General features: G+C 41.5%; 1 protein-coding gene across 1 annotated transcript in view; it reads left to right on the forward strand.

Annotated features, from left to right (window-relative positions):
- The window catches only part of LOC310962270 (MAM domain-containing glycosylphosphatidylinositol anchor protein 2), a gene marked incomplete at its 3' end in the record, with an annotated part of 180,361 nt that overhangs the window by 21,807 nt on the left and 142,180 nt on the right, over positions 1 to 16,374 (forward strand). The gene's annotated exons all lie outside the window — the stretch shown is intronic.

Below are 16,374 nucleotides of genomic sequence, written 5' to 3' on the forward strand. Positions count from 1 at the left end.
ATCCTCTGCTGCGTGCCAGATCCCGGGTGCTAATCCCAAATGAGTCAATTTAACGCCACGGTGGTTGGAGCTAATCAAGAATTATGTGTTTACTTATTGATGAGTTGCATAATTCTTCTTCCCTCGTTTTCTCTCAGGAGACCAATTTGAAAACCGGACTTGACCGAGGGTAGCAGATAATTCAGCCATCTCATCCACACCATTCAAATATGGTTTGGTTATATTTCGGCACTTCATTGGACATCTGGTCATGTAATTCATGCAAATTAGTTTGAGTGAAAGCCATGTTGTAATCTCTCTACATTTTCGGCTACCCCTGTGCTCTGGCCGTCCAAAAACAGTGAACCACTTTGGAGGCACATAAAAACTGTGCAATTAATAAATCGAATAAGTCTTTCAACATGCTCGGCCTCGCATGAAAATAATAAAGTTTAACTAACGCTGTACAACACCAGACTCGCATTTTAACCCTTTAGGCTTTATGACCGGACATTGATTTAGTCCCTCTGTTTCTTCTGGATGGATGATCAGGGCAAAGGCACTTATTTCAATTACAGCGTGAAATGGAGTGTATTCAAAAATGTGATTCTCGACAGCAGATACACTCGTGCCTTCCCTTACCTCCCACGCACATACACAGGTATGCACACGCAGACACAGACTTTGCGCAACAGGGTGACATGGCACAATCTGACACGGTTTACTGTGCGTGAAATGAACAAAACGGACATATGCTTCTCCCCTGCAGTGGGTGTAGCCTGTTTTAGTTTTCTCAAGTCTGACACTTGATGGCTCTCTATGCTGCAAACAAGAAGAGATTTCCTTTTTTTTGCAAGACCACATTTGTTCTCTAAATATACAGGGTATGTATTTTAAAAAAAAAATCTGTGTTAGGGTACAAGCTAAAATGGTTGTGAACCATTGGGATGGACTGTCCTAAGCAATCAGTAAATTGTATAACCCTACACCAGCTTGACTGATTTTCCCTTTGAGTGCTCAATAAAAAAAAGATTTATGAAAATTAAAAAATACAATTATCAAAACAACTCGGCGTCAGTTTGACTGTTATTCCTTGGATAGCACACAAGAGACGTGATTAGGAAAACAAAGATATCAGTCCTTGCAAATAAATTCCCCTTTTTTGTGCTTGATGCTCATTAATACAGCTTTAACAATGTAGTCCGCTGTTAGAAATAACGATACATACAAAAGAAATGTGTTACAGCCCAGCTGCATCAAACATTTAAACAGCTCCAAACGCTCTACACATCCAGCAGTATCTTTTTGTATTTAACACGTGTAGAAATGGAGAATTTAACAAGCAGGGAGCGGTACTTTTTACCGACCATCTAGCTAGAGATGTTCCAATACCACTCTTTCCTGCCTTTACAGATACCTGAATTTGTATTATCAGCTAATACAGAGTACTGATCAGAGTACTTTGGCATCATACCAAAATGCCTCTCTGCTGAGCAGTGAGTTGATCATGTCCACCACCTCCAGGAGAGGGTGACATTTTTTTGTTTCCCAGAAACTTACTGATACTGCAGAGCTGCTCTTTTAGTTTTTCAAACATAAACCCACAGTGCGGGGAATGTAACGATACTCTGCAAGACAGTAAGTCAGCGCTACAAATTAGTGATGGTTCATATCAGTAACAAATAAAAATGATTTGAGATGCTCTTTTTAAACAGTAGATGGCATTATCTTCTGTGTCAGCGGTGCCAAGATGGCGGCGGCTGCGTCGGGGGAAATGATGGATGTATTAAGATAAATTGAGGACGCACCAGCCTGTTTTAAATCGCAGGTGTGGCAACATTTTAGCTTCCCTAACTCTTAAGGTGAGAACACAACAGGCCAGAACAACAAAGACTGTGTGCAAATATTGCATGAGAGTGGTGAACTACACGAACAACTCAACCAGCATGGTGCAGCAACACCGCAGTAAGAAACTGTGGGCTCCACTGCCTGCACGGAAAAAGTTACTTAAAGGCCAAACCACGCTGACAAATGGATTTGTAACCCTGCTCGCCAAAACGAGGGCAAGAGCCACAAGATTACAATGTGCTTTGGTGTTTATATGAGGATGTTTGATGTTGTTGACTGTAAAGAATTTAACTGCTCAGATATGTATGAAATTAGATGAAATAGGTCAAATTTCAAGGTAAGTACATTTTTTACACTGTGGTTGTTATAGCTTTGCATTAACATACTAGACATTCTGCTTCTGATCTATTAGGCATTGAATATCTTTATCTTCTCAGTTTCAAGTATCATTGTGGTTTCGAGTATTGCAATACTTAACTTGGTATTGACAACACTGGTCCATGTACTCTAAGAGTCCCGACTGTGTATGTGAGTGGATATGTAGTGCCCATAGTACATGGCCTTAAAGCTGAAGACATGTCAAGTATTCCTATCTTTCCTGCTTCAGGCTATTTGCATCCTGAGGCCCTGTAGGTGCCTGCCATGCCCTGCGGGGGAAGGTGCTGCATTATAAATGCAACAGTGGAGGTCAGGGACAACAAATCAGAATATGGTTTTTGCCAGCAGGAACCCTGAGGGTCTGCTTTAATGACAGTGATTGTTGCAGGCTGCAAGACAAAACCAAGACCTGTGATAAGGAGAAGTGTCCGAAATGGTGCAGTGTAGTGAGTGAAAGAATCTAAAAATCTATCTTGCAACATCTGGATGACAAAGACTAAATTGATTTTTAATCAATTCTGAATGGTGATCAGTGATATCCTAAATGATTAGGACACAGGAGACTTATAACTTAAAATCACCATGGATACAGTATTGGAAGCAGAGCCGCGTTCACTATGTAAGCTGCTCAGTGGTGCATGAACCCAAAAAGTTCAACGGCCACGTCTATAAAATATTCACTAAACATTCAATGACTAGACTTTCAAAATGTTATCGGACCAAAATGATCAAGTTTTGATGTTCAAGTGAATCGTTTTGTGGGGGTTGTGGCGCTCTAAAAAAAATTATCCTTTTTTAGTCCTCTCTTTCTCAATGTAAGTCAATGGGAAAAAGTATTGTTGGGCCAAAGGGGAACATGTAACAGGCCCAGTATTTGCAATTCCACTGCTTGGCCACTATGTTAAATTGGCTTTAAAGCACGGCAAACTTCCTTGGTACCTGAAAATAACACATCATCTTCAATCATTTCCATGGCAAAACATTCTTCGCAAAAAAAACAACATGTAATTGCTGAAAGATGTGAATCATTTGTGTGTGATCTTATGTAGCTGTGTAATACACAGAGTTGCACACATGCCAGGTGCACAGAGGTGACTATTTTACATTTGTCTAATTTATCATCTGTTGTACACCTTTATGTCTTTCTACTTTCCCCCTGGTTTTAGATTCATCTGAACAATAAAGGACACAAAGAGCCATTTAAATCCGAGCTGTCTCAGAGGCATGAGAGCACACGCAAGAGTAGAGGAAACCCATTGTGAGAGATGTGTTAGTGCGGTAATGCCAAAGAAAAACTGGCTAGTATGGTTACCATCTTCCCAAGGTTCAAACAAAAATGATAAATTACATATTGAAACATTAGATCGTAGAGCTTGGATAACAAATCCGATTTTGGAGGCAATTGGGTTCCACCTGCTGCAATCAGTCTTCGACTCAAATCACCGGTGAACACTTTACGCTTTCTGTCACAGCTGTCAGAAATAAAACAGCTGGGTGAGTGATGAGCAGGCCCGCTCCCTTTCTCCTCCGTTTGTTCCTGGACTGATGGGGCTGCTGAAGCTCTGCCTTGTGTTTGGCGGCTCCTCAGTTGGAGAACTGTTGGCCTGTGAGGAGACATAACAAGTTGCTCCGCTCTGACAGGTATCTATAGATGCCATTGACTTTAAATTAAAGCAGTGTGTGAGGTGATCAATCATAAGAGAGCACTCCGGACACAGCACCGGTGTGATGCATGGGCTTTCCTCCCCGGGCTTCACGACAATACACTGCGATCAGAGCTAAATTACCCCAGCGACCTGCGCTCCCTCTTCTCTCTCCTGCTGTCCTCCCTTTCTGCACACTGCCAAACCCTCCCATTTTACACTCCAGGGAGCAACACTGTTTTTTATTACCTTGCTACAGTACACCCCTCGCACAACCACTTCCGAAATGTTGCCGTTTTTCACTCTGCAGTATGTCGGAACTAGAAGTGCACTATATGTCGGGATGGATGGAAGTTTGGTCCACTCCACTCAAGTCAGGTACAAACCCTCACACCAGCATGTCGGTGTATACCAGAACATTTTCCTTCATGTTCACATTGAAAGGCCCGTAAGTTTTTCTGACACTGGCCTCATTCAAGCCTTGGATACTGTTGCTATGCATGTGCATGGACGTTTTTAGACCAGGAGAGTGAAGGTTATGAAGCTTTCTCTTTGAAGGCTGCTGATGAATGTGATTGAAGGACCTTACTAATGGCTTTGGCTTGTTTATAACAATTGATCACATATACTTTATATCTGCGTCACTGCTTCCATTTTTAAGATGTAGCACGCTGTACCATTCAACATACTAAAGGTTGAAAGATTGACTGATTTGAGAAACAGATGGGATTTGCCTATAGTCCGAACATTACTTTACTCTTTTAGGCTGCATTCACACTGTCCATCTGCACCGTGCCCCATGCTTTAGAGGTGATTGTCCCCCCTCTTCCCCCGGGTCTCAGGCCCATTTGTACTCACATTACTTGAAATGATCTGGGCCGCAGCTCCAATGCGTCTTGCTTATACCTCATCACCGTACGGAGATTTAGTTTTGTCTGACTGTCTTTGAACGTTTCATCTGACCAAATCTGCAGCAAACACTCCACCTCAGCATCAAACCACCGTAAACCGCTCCGTCACGGGCAACAGTTGATATAAATAGACATCAGGACTGCCTTCAATGCTTGCGCTGGTTCTCGTACACGTGTGCACGCTTGTGCCCGTACATGTCTATCCGTGCTCTACAAAAAGCCCACCTCTCTCAACCAGGCCGCGTCCGACAAGCATGCCATGCCTGGGCGCGGTACAGTGTTATTCACACTGGTCAAACAAACTAGACTTTAGCCGTGAAGCGTGCTTGGGCACAGTATGGATGGAGAGTGTGAGTGCACCCTTATTATAAGTATATGGCTACATCCTCCATGTCCATTTATTGAATTGTTCTTTTAACAGTAGTTCCCTTGTCTGTACTTACCTTTTGCATCAACAACTATTAACTAAAACGTTCCTAATACAATTTAGGTTTAGTCTTTTTTATCCTTTTTACCCTCTATCCTGAGACCCTCAGTTGGGCAAAGAAAGAACTCCAATGGAACAAAAACAAACCACTTTAACAGGAATGTGTTAGTGAGCTTTGGAGATGCTGGTTTGCAGATTCATTTTTACCTTTGGACAGAGCCACGCTGGCTGTTTCCCCCAGCTTCCAGTCCTTATGATAAACTAAATGAAATTACACCCAGCTCCATCTTTATACATAGCATGCAAACATTAGTGGTATCTATCCTCTCATCCAACTTCCATCAAGAAAGCAAATAAACACACTTCCGCAAATTACTTCTTCTTCAGGCAATGTGTGGGTGTTAATAGTTTGCTCCAGATCGGATGAACTCAACACTTGTTTTTTTCTGATGAGTGTAAATAATATCTAAAATCAAGGTGGAGTATAATATTCTAGTAAACGACCACGGGGGCGGGACTAGATACGCTTTTGCTTCTCCCGCTCTCCCTTTCGGCCATGTGAATTGTATACCAAGATAATGTATGATGATGATTAGGTCATCAGCCATTTTATCTGCATACACATAAATGTGAAACTATTCAAGCGGCTGTAGGAATGAGGACTCTTGACCATGTTTTAATTTAGAGAAAAGCAAACAACACAGTCTTTCAAGCTTCTCTCTCTCTCTCTCTTCCCCTTCTTTCTCGCCTTCAAATATCTGTAAAAGGCAAGGTAACATTGCTCAATTTCATGGTCTAATGAGCCTCTCATCGCATAAAGTATCATACTGGCACACAACATGTCTAGATAGTTCTGGGAAGAGGGAGCATTTTTTTTTTTAACTTCAATTAGTTTCTTGTATTAACGGGTGTGGAAGACTGCTCACTCAAAACAGTTACCTTGGAAAGAGAGTCACCGAAACTTTTTGTGCTGCAAACTGCGACGGAAACCGAACCCAAACGTCAACCGGCGATGTGTGTTCATGATTGTCAGATGTCAGAACTGCGAAACCCGTTTTAACAATGTGACACAAGACTCATAATTGCAGAGACGACAAATTAGCCTCCATCTGTTTTCAGCAAACATCCTTACTTTCAAAAGCGGAGGGGAGGCTCCTCGTGTCAGTTCTCGCAAGTGCACGCATATGCAAACACCCTGGCAGTGCACACACACACACACACACACACACACACACACACACACACACACACACACACACACACACACACACAGGAAGAGATGATGCAATTATTCATAAACAGAACTGGTGAAGTGAAGGAAAAGGCTGATGAGCATATGCACCAGCGCCATCTCCACCATTTTTCAGCACATGTCGCTGCTGCTGCAGACACAGCTAAAAAAATAATATGAATTGCAGCTCAGGGTCATGTGTAGACTACAGGCCAACATGCTCTCCTGCTTCCATTAACTGCAATCGTGAGAAAAACACTAACGCAGCTTCCCAAATCCTGATGGGGCAAGGGTTGCTGGAAGAACTATGGGATCCTTTGTTCCAGATCGTGTCAGATGCCGTGAACCGGGGCTATAAGGGCATACTCACAACACTGCACCCTGTTGTCATCCCCTTGGCTCAGAGGGGAAAGTTTTTTTTAATATTTTGGATTCATTGGTTATTTGTTAAGAAGTCATGGGTGCGTTACTGCCAAGTGCTGGGAAAATTCCCATTCGGAGTTTCAAATGCGACTCAAAAGGATTTTTTTTTTCGCTTTTCAGAAGTAGAACGTTTCACCAGTTGCTATAAAAGCACATTGAAAAGTGAGGAAGAGGCAAGACATGAAAAATCTACTTGAGTTTTCTCTTGATATATTTTCAAGTGGAAGGAGAATATAATTCAGGTCTACTTGAATGACTTGGATCATGTATGCAAGGGAAAGTGAATCAGGCACACACAGGTCACGTGAAAAGCTAACTTATTCCTCCTGAATGGGAACATGTTATTGCTTCAATTGCCAGTAGCTCCCAGAAGCATCGACTGAACACCCACAAAGGAACTGCCAACTGTTCCCCTAAGGGCCCCCCTCTCTACTGCCCACTGTTTGACCTTTCTGCTGATTTAGCATTTCCTTGTGGACAGTGCGTTTTGCTCCAAGACCGAGACATACATCGCCTCAACGGACGAAGCCCGTCCATTCAACGAGAATAAATTACAGTTTCCAATTGTCTGCGGCAAAATGATGGAAGTACATTAGCGGCAAGAGGATGTGTGGAGAAACACAATAAGCACAAAGTGGAGCTCACAAACATGTCATCAGAGGGACTTCACAGAAATCCAATTTTCTAAAGCATAATCAAAGACTTTTGAACTTTGAGCTTTGTTCTCGGTGGTTTAGCCGCTTTTGCGAGGAGCTCGATCCTGGCTGTTTGTTTGTCATATGCGTTAAGTTTGTCCCAGAAGCACAACGCTGCTGCATTAATTACGGTTTTAATTGGGCGATATACAAGTAAGTTAAAAATATCTTAAATGTGCAGCACATCTCTGCAGGGATAATGTGTCCTCTCAGGAACGTTATGTTGTAAACAGAGAAAAAAGAAACGTTTAGATTAAAAAAAAGGAACATAATTTACCCATATTGACTATATCTGGGAGCACTAGAATTCTAAAAGCACTTGTTCAACACTTAGAACAAGTAAACATCCTACCTTTAGGGATCACTCACCAATGCTGTTGGGAATTGCTTCGTCATTTTGTCATGTCATCCATGTCTGTTTGCTCGTTTTGTTCGGTTTTTCATCTACACTCACGACACGACACAACCGTGCCATGTTTAAAACACAGTTGAATTGCAAATGGCGATCCAATTCATTGGCTAAAAAGTGATAAGGGAGCCATCAGCCAAAAAACTTAATTATAAACAGATTCACTAAACAACTGGGCATGTATAATCTAGAGAAAATCAGAAGCAGCTGTCAGACGATCACAATCCACCTGGGTTTATTGGTGAGTCTACAAAGGACAAAGAGTGAAGTACAGGCTTATGCCATAGTAATTAGCTGAAACAGTACGAGTAGGCGTCCTGGCGTTGGAAGCAAAGGGTGCTATTAATATAACATGGAATAAAGGGTCTTGCAAGACTTAATGGGAATCAGAAGCTGTCATCCACTCCGCTGCTCATGGAAGTCAAACGCATACAACCTGTGTAATTGCCACATATAATTGCCACATTTCAAGGTTGTAATTATATTTCTATAGCAGTAATTATACAATCCCACCTTTAGTATGCACGCTCAAATGAACTGATCCACTGCTCACAGCACAGCACAGCACATGCTCACGTGCACACAAGCACATCCGCACTAACTCGATTTTAGACGCACAACACGATGATCACATCCTGCCTTTGCGTAAAGAGTTGAATCAAAGCATGCAAGCACTTTTGTAAAAATGTGGCGTTAACTCTATTTCATTGTATGTGTTCTTGCTGTAATTCCACCTTAAAACAGCTGGAGATTGCTTTTCTCCATCAGTACGAGTCTGTTTTGCTAGTTCCTGTATGGATTCCCTGATATATACATGGATCGTGATTTTAATGCAATTAAACAAAACAAAACAAGAAAAACAGCCTTTTAGGTTTCTTTTGGTTGCATCTCTTTCTGTGTGTAAGTCTAGAGGAATTGAAGTTTGGGGAATGTAGTGGCTTACTGAGACTGTAGTGCACGTATCATGAAACTACTACTGATGTCATTAAAGTTTTGTGGAGCAGATGTTGGCCCGTACAACTACAACCCATTACCCGTGCATTGTTTAAACTGTTTGGCGATTTCTGAGTGAAATGTGGGACGATTCATTACAATGTGCACTGCCCCGTGGATTGGACATATGACTGGACATACTGTATGTTATTCTTCAAAGTGGCTCGTCTTTTGCTTTTTCTGAACTAAATTGAATGGCACAATAGCTAACAGGACACACAGTATTTTGAATCACGAGGGAAGTGTTTAAGGGAGCTCTCACAGCTATTTGTCCTGCTTTAACTGAAGCATTGAGCATTTCATCAGATGGTCCTGTTGGTTTAGCGGGGATGTGAAAGCTCATTTGAAATCTGGTGCAGACTAAAAACTTGTCTGCCTGGAATAAAATGGATCTCTATTCACATCTAAGTGCACTACAATTTGGTTTGCTTTAGGATAATTTGCAATTTCAATTCATTCGACCTTGCGCTGTTGTGGTTTATATGTTTCTAATACTCTGAGTTCACCATGTAGTAAAAGCCTGTTTTGGTATAATATGAATAACTGCATAACAAAACTGTTTTGGCTTATCTATCATGTTGTATAACTTCACTATTTGTCATTCGGGTGAATCTAGCAACATAAATACATATTGAATCACAGCCACAGTGTAAAACTTGAAGGAAAAAGTCATGAAGGAGTGAGAGGAGAACAGCAGGCCACTGTTTGTTTGTGTAGGCTGCTATCGGGCCTGCATCCCACACCCACAGGTTGTTCCTAAGAGTTCCTCATGGAGGATACTGAGAGCAAGGATGGTTCCATAGTGTATGTTATACATATGCCCGTCCAGGTCCAGATAAGGGTGAGAAATCATGATCAAACAAAAAGATGGTACCATATGATACATGTATGAAGTAATATGATGGCAGAGCCTGACGGATATAAATATGAACTATGCAACAGATGAACTTTAGTCTGTCCGCTTGATCAACGAAAGGCTCATTGATGTATTTCATGTAATCATGACGGTTTCTGAATAAATCTCTCTTCATGGGGCGGCCGGTGGCACAGTGGTTAGTGCAGTGGCACCATGTGAAGCGGCGGAAGGTACTCCAGGCAGCGGCCACGAGTTCAACTCTGACCTGTGGCCCTTTGCTGCATGTCTCCCCCTCTCTCTCTCAGCCCATTTCCTGTCTGTCCTAAATAATAAAGGCTAGAAAAAATGTTAAAAAAAAAAAAAAGAATCTTGCCATCGCAACTTCTTGGATTCCAGCATTTTCATCAGAAGTGCTCTTCATCACTCACTGATTTTTACAATGGAACAAAAGTACATATACAAATACATAGAGCTTTGGGGAACTTTATTGTCACAGGATAATTTATCCACAACAGCAAACTCTGTTTACTGACCTACTTTTAGGGCTGGACCTGAATATTTGACTATTCGGATATTCGGTTCTCGGGTAGGTTTTTTTTTTTCAATTTTTGTATTAGAATATTTATTTATTTACTTTTTTTTATAATTAAATCCTTTATAAAAATGCATTCAATTAAATCTGTGTTGCAGCACAGCGCTTGCATTTCTGCAAAATGTTAATGTTAACTGTGATTTGCTGTAACTTTTCTCTCCTGCAGCCGCTAACTTGTTGTTCTGCTAACAATGTTAGTTGCTATCTTTTAACAATGTTTGGCTTAAAAGACCTTCATGCAGGCTGAAAACCACTGCGCTGTTTGCAGCAATTAAGCTAATCATTATTAATCCCAGGGCTAATTTGGAATTACACTGAAACACTGCAGCATTGTGCCGTCTATCTCAGCCGGGAACGGAGACATGTCTGTAGAGATCTGTGTGTTGTAGCAGACTGGTGTTTTTCAGGCGATTTAAGGAAGATAAGCACTGTTTATGGCCGTGTGTAATGCCATTACTTCCCAGTTCACGCTGATGCTCACCCCGGCCCTAGGCTTTGAAGCTAATTTGACATAGTAGTCAAACGATCAAATTGCAACTACGGGGTCCGTCACATGATGCCCTCTGGCAGAAAAAGGCTTACATGGGAAAAGAAACATCTGTAAATCTGTGGATAAATTTTTCTTTAGCGTCACAGTACCCCACGAAATGACTAATGTTAATATCAGAATTTGATCCATTCTGTCCGATAACATTTTGAAAGTCTAGAAGAGCTGCACGATTAAATGATTTCAAACCCATTCAAGTTAGCCGGAACGCTAAACTGGAAGCAGCCGGCGGAAGTCTCTTGTGCGCCTGCTCTATGGGCCACACGCTGCAGACACACTGTCAAGCATCCGGGTATTTTTAGACGCGGTAGTTGACCTTTTTTTCATGTGCCACTGAGCAACTTTCATAGTAGGCAGTACCAACAAGTGGGAATTATTTTGTTGTGATTTATTAATAGATTAATAGATAAAAATTAAACTTTTAAAATAACTTCAAAAGAATAAAATAGGGGTTAGTAGCAGATGTTATATAAATCCTGTTATATAATATTCTATTAAGTTAGTATTGCAGCCACAGTACACTGCTGACTGTTTAGCTTTCTGCTACCTACAGTCAGTAAGGGGGTTTCTTTGGTGACCATCTGTAGGAATTTACTTTTTGAACTGTAGGTTGATTTAAAGATAGTTTAGCTTGGCTGTAGCTTAATGTTCTCCTGAGAGCTTCTTCTGTAGTGGCACATCATAGCCAGCTGCACTCGCATTTTGCCGCATTGAGTGAAGTGATTTCCTTTGCGGCACTTTTGTCTGTGTTGTTGTCCCGCTATGATGCACACGGCTTAGCTCTGAGGTGAAAAGATCTGCAGGATGAGAGATCAGTAACTCCCCGTGAATAAACCTGCTAATCTGTCAGGGCACCGGCTATTGGGCTCTATCTGCCTCTCCTCAATTCACTTTTTTCAGTCACTGCTTTGATTCATCTGTTTCAGTGTTGCCTTCCTCTGATTACTGTCCCAGTCACTCCTTCTTAGTCCCCACCCTCATTGTTCCCCTCTCTATTTGTCTCATCTTATCTCCCACATACTTTTTTCTCCCTCTATACTGTTTCCCTCTCCTTCTTATTCTCCACGCTTTCTCTCTCTCGCTCTCTCTTTATCTTTAGCCCCCCATCTCTTCCTCTGTCCCTCTTCTCATCAGACACACGCAGAGAGTGATGCACAAACACCATCCCTCACATCTCCAATGAGTACCTTGTTATCATCTTGTCCCCACAGCGGCTTTCTGTCTGGCTCCGTCTCAGCTTGGATTCCGTCACTAATGGGACCGCATCATTTTCGACAGCTGCAATTCCTCAGTGCTGACAAACAGAGACGTGGTGCAGCTCTCGCGAACACAGCTCAGAGGGATTGTAGACTAATGCCTCAGTCTGATTTACACATTTACAAAGGGCTTTTTAACACATCATTTCTCTTTGACACACACAGGCTGGGGGTTGTATAGAAGCGCCAAATGGCCGCAAAGACGGAATACCTATACAGACTTCCCTCACCCATATTTTCCTATAGTCAGAATTTCCTCATGTCGCCTCATCCCAAAAGTCCTTTTCTTTATTCAAAGTAATATCAACCACACTCTCCGTATCAGGGAACACAGTGCATGAAATATGTATGAGATTTGAGAATGCCGTGACAACAGACAGTAACTTGTCAGTGCGCTATTCTAGTTTCAGACATCTTAGAACTTTGTATATGGTTCCTCTGATCTACAGAAGAAAAGCTATAAGTGAAACTTCATGAAAGCTTCAACAATAGCACATGTTAGACTTTGCCTTCCTTCAATCTCTCAGCCCGCTAATCTTTTCCACTGGGTTCTGCAGGGCAACAACAAAGGCTCCCAGAATTTGTACGCCAATCTGTTATTTCCTTTGATTGCCTCCTCAACAAAATTTTCTTGTTTTTGCATGCGCTGCTTTCATCTCTCTCAAAAGGGGCACTTAACAGCTGACTTGCTTGTGACCCAGGACAGGCTTTGAAAGCAGAAGCCCACCACAGATTGCAATATCAAATGATCTGCACAAACGACTGTTTCTGTTAGTGTTGTTTATTTAAATTCCTGTTGGTTATCAGGCTGTTTAATTATTTTCAAGAGGAAGCTACCGTATCTTATTTATATAACTCAACACCCATTCTTTATTAAGGGGCGGATTCACAGCTTTTTAAGTCTGTCTTTAACAAAATTCGCATGTGTACATTTAAAGGTCCCAAAGGACTTTTTTTTTTATATAAAGCAGGTTGAGGTAGGACTGAAGGTATCAAAACACTCAATCCACAGAGTAATACACACAGTCCGTATTTAGAAACTGAAGCAACAGTGGACAACAGCTCTGTTCACACTTTTAATCAATATTTTCGAAATGGGTTCACAGGCGGGCGCGAATACATTGGCTGCTAAAAAAAACGAAAAATGGCAACTGCGTCCGTCTGAAACGAGCAATGACCGTTGTACTCCGCTCCACGCCACTTTGTGTCTGGTGCAAGATAGAGCCCATAATCTTATAGATCAGTTTCTTTCTCTTTGGTGGCACCAATGGCGATAAGCAGTAAATGCAGTAGTGATTTTGGACACTACTGCACTCACTCCCCAGAGAAACAAACCGTGTCGCCTGTGTGAGGTCAGTCAGATGGCAGGTGCCTTTCTTTTTTATGGCCCACTTTCACCAGTGGGCCATAGGCTTTGTGTTACCACATCCAGTGATAGATAATGACTTAAAAGCCATTTATTGAATACTTACTTACTACTTACTACTGCTGTGGAAGAGGTCGCTTTCTAATGTGATTTTATTGTAAGACAGTGGAGAATTCACACTGTAAAAGAAAATATTCCACAGTTCATTCTATGAGTATTCAGAAGTCTGAGGCAGTATGTCTTTGCCTTGCTACTGCAAAAGGGATGGCAGCAAAAAAAGGGTAATTTTATACTAAAACACTATAACTTTGCTCATTTTTTCCCTCTCTTTATTTACAGGCGTGCACTTAGATGGAGTTAAAGTCTTTCATTTTGAAAGGATTTAAAAACTACCTTGTTCACAGAAAGCTCTAAAACAGTCTCCAAGGTTGGAAGGTCTGAGATGGTAGCGTTACCCACAGAGCAAAATTTTTATTTCTTATTGGTGTGTATGGAGCAGCTCACGCAGTGAACTGAGGAGAGCTGTGTGTTGAAGCATATCGTGTTTGAAGAGAGGCAGGTACACTGATCCGTGTTAATAACGCGGTGGTAAGAGCTGCTCAGCCAGCCAGTGGTTATGGCCTGCCAGCATATTACCAGTGACATCAGAGATCAGACTGCATTTGGTCCATGCTCAGCCTACTCTCATTAGACCAGACACCCTACAGGACAACCTGCTGGTCGTATACGCACTGTCCTTTAAACTCTGGCCAAAGAGCATCCATAAAACCCTTATAGACAGGGCTTTAAAGCTGATATCAAATAAAAGTAATGATAGGTAATATACCATAGATCAGGCCTCCAATTCATGTTTTAATGTTTTATAAGGCTTCAGTAACACGGAAACCAAGGGAGGCACACTAGCCAACAATCAAAGGAAAGATAAAATATTCCATTCGATGTGTTTCAGTTTACGTCAGCCTCTCAGTCCACAGAGACGACTCTCATTAGACTCCTGTTTCATTGAACGTTCAGTGATTTTTAACCACAGTGTGTTCCAGTGTTGGCCTGTTTGTACTTCCGTTAGGGATCTCGGGCTCATTGGTAATCTTACTTTAATCAGGATTTGCAGAAATACTCTAATTTATAGCAGGCTGAGAGTCTCCCGGAGCTTCTTGGAGCATGAACTGAGCCGGAGCATTAAATATTTCAATAAACAAGTAGATTTTAAATATTTCATGCATAGAACGATTGATATGAACTGAAACTACTTTATGAAACATTAAAGACCCTGTGTCCATCGGAACTATACACATGCGCTGGTTTTCTCAGAGCACTGGTGTGCCATGGCCTCTTTAGCTGCATTTAAGCCAGAACACTGGAGAAACACATGCGATGCTGTCGAGATTGTTCGTGCATTCATACATCATGGGAGGAGGGGGATTCGCTCAATAGGAATCTGTTCTGTGTCTCGCAGGCATTCTCCTCCCTCATCTCACCCGAGACTCCCCCGCCACTCCTTTCTCACCCATCGCTGCTCTTTTTCACTGGGGGTGAACACAGAAGGATAACATTGCGTAGGATTTCAAAGGTTGGGGGAAAAAAGTGTGGGATGTGACCATGTGAAAAAAAACAAAAATCTGCAGTGTTAGGGAGTGGTGGGATCAGGGGTTATCTAGTGTCGTACCACAGACGCTAGATACTGAAAAACCAATGTACTATCCACTTGTGTACAAATCCCAAACTTAATTACTATGAGTCGAAATGGAAATGAACTCAATTATGAAGATATTGCCACACATATTTGCCCTTCAGTCTTTTTTGTATCTAATTAAATTCATCTGTGTTTTTGGCCAACATTTCCCAACTTTGTTTTCATGCTGAAAGTAATACGGACTAATAGGGAAATGGGTAATAATAACAGATATGGCTCTATTTTAAGCTTTAATAACAGCATGATTTCACTGCATACGTACAAAGTTGATCCTAACAATTGAAGTTAAACTGATTGTTTTGCACAGTCAGAATCATCCATCCTGTTTCTTTAGTCATCTGATTTGCTGAGTCACAATAGACATCACAACATTTAAGCTACAAATTAATTCAAGGAATATAAGCCGCGGCACTTAATTTTATTTTTCACGGGAACTCCAGCTATTTACTTAGTTCATAAAGTTGGGGGGCTTGCAGGAAACAGATCAAAACAAGAATGGTCAAAGCAGCATAGCCCAATATAACTTTAAGGCCCCTATTATTGGTCCACTTCCCAGAATGCATCTAGAAAGTGTCTTGCGTCAGACCCCCCCAGCCTCTTAAACATCATGGATGTATAATAAGAAGTGGATAACACGCTGTCACTCAGTCTTGCAGCCTTGAGGCCAAATTTTTTTCCAGTGCAGCAAAAATCCCCCCTGGGACGAAAAAAAAGCATTTTCCTAATAGGCCAAAACTGTAAATAAGACTTTTGTAAAACTGTTGACATGGTACTTTGAACCATAAAGAATTTTTTTATCCATTGAGTTTTTATATTTGTAAAACTTTCCTTGAGTTGTGAAAGGCGATTTTAAAAACCAGTGATGTCATCCCAATGTAAAGTGTCTAAACTGATGGGGAGCTCGCAAACAGGGCCAGCGACAGAAACACTACTGTGCATAATCAGTGGTCTGCATACCCTGGAAGTAAAACCAGAAGCTAGAAACTTATTTTGGCACATGCACCAGGCCGCATGTTAAACATCCAGACATGCCTTCAGTTAGTAACAAATTTCGTTGGCAATTTTCATAAAACATAAAAAAAGCTAAATATACTGTACTGTAGGTGAAATGACAAAAGACAAAAGAT

Source organism: Echiichthys vipera (assembly GCF_963691815.1).
Source record: "Echiichthys vipera genome assembly, chromosome: 19".
NCBI lineage: Eukaryota > Metazoa > Chordata > Actinopteri > Perciformes > Trachinidae > Echiichthys > Echiichthys vipera.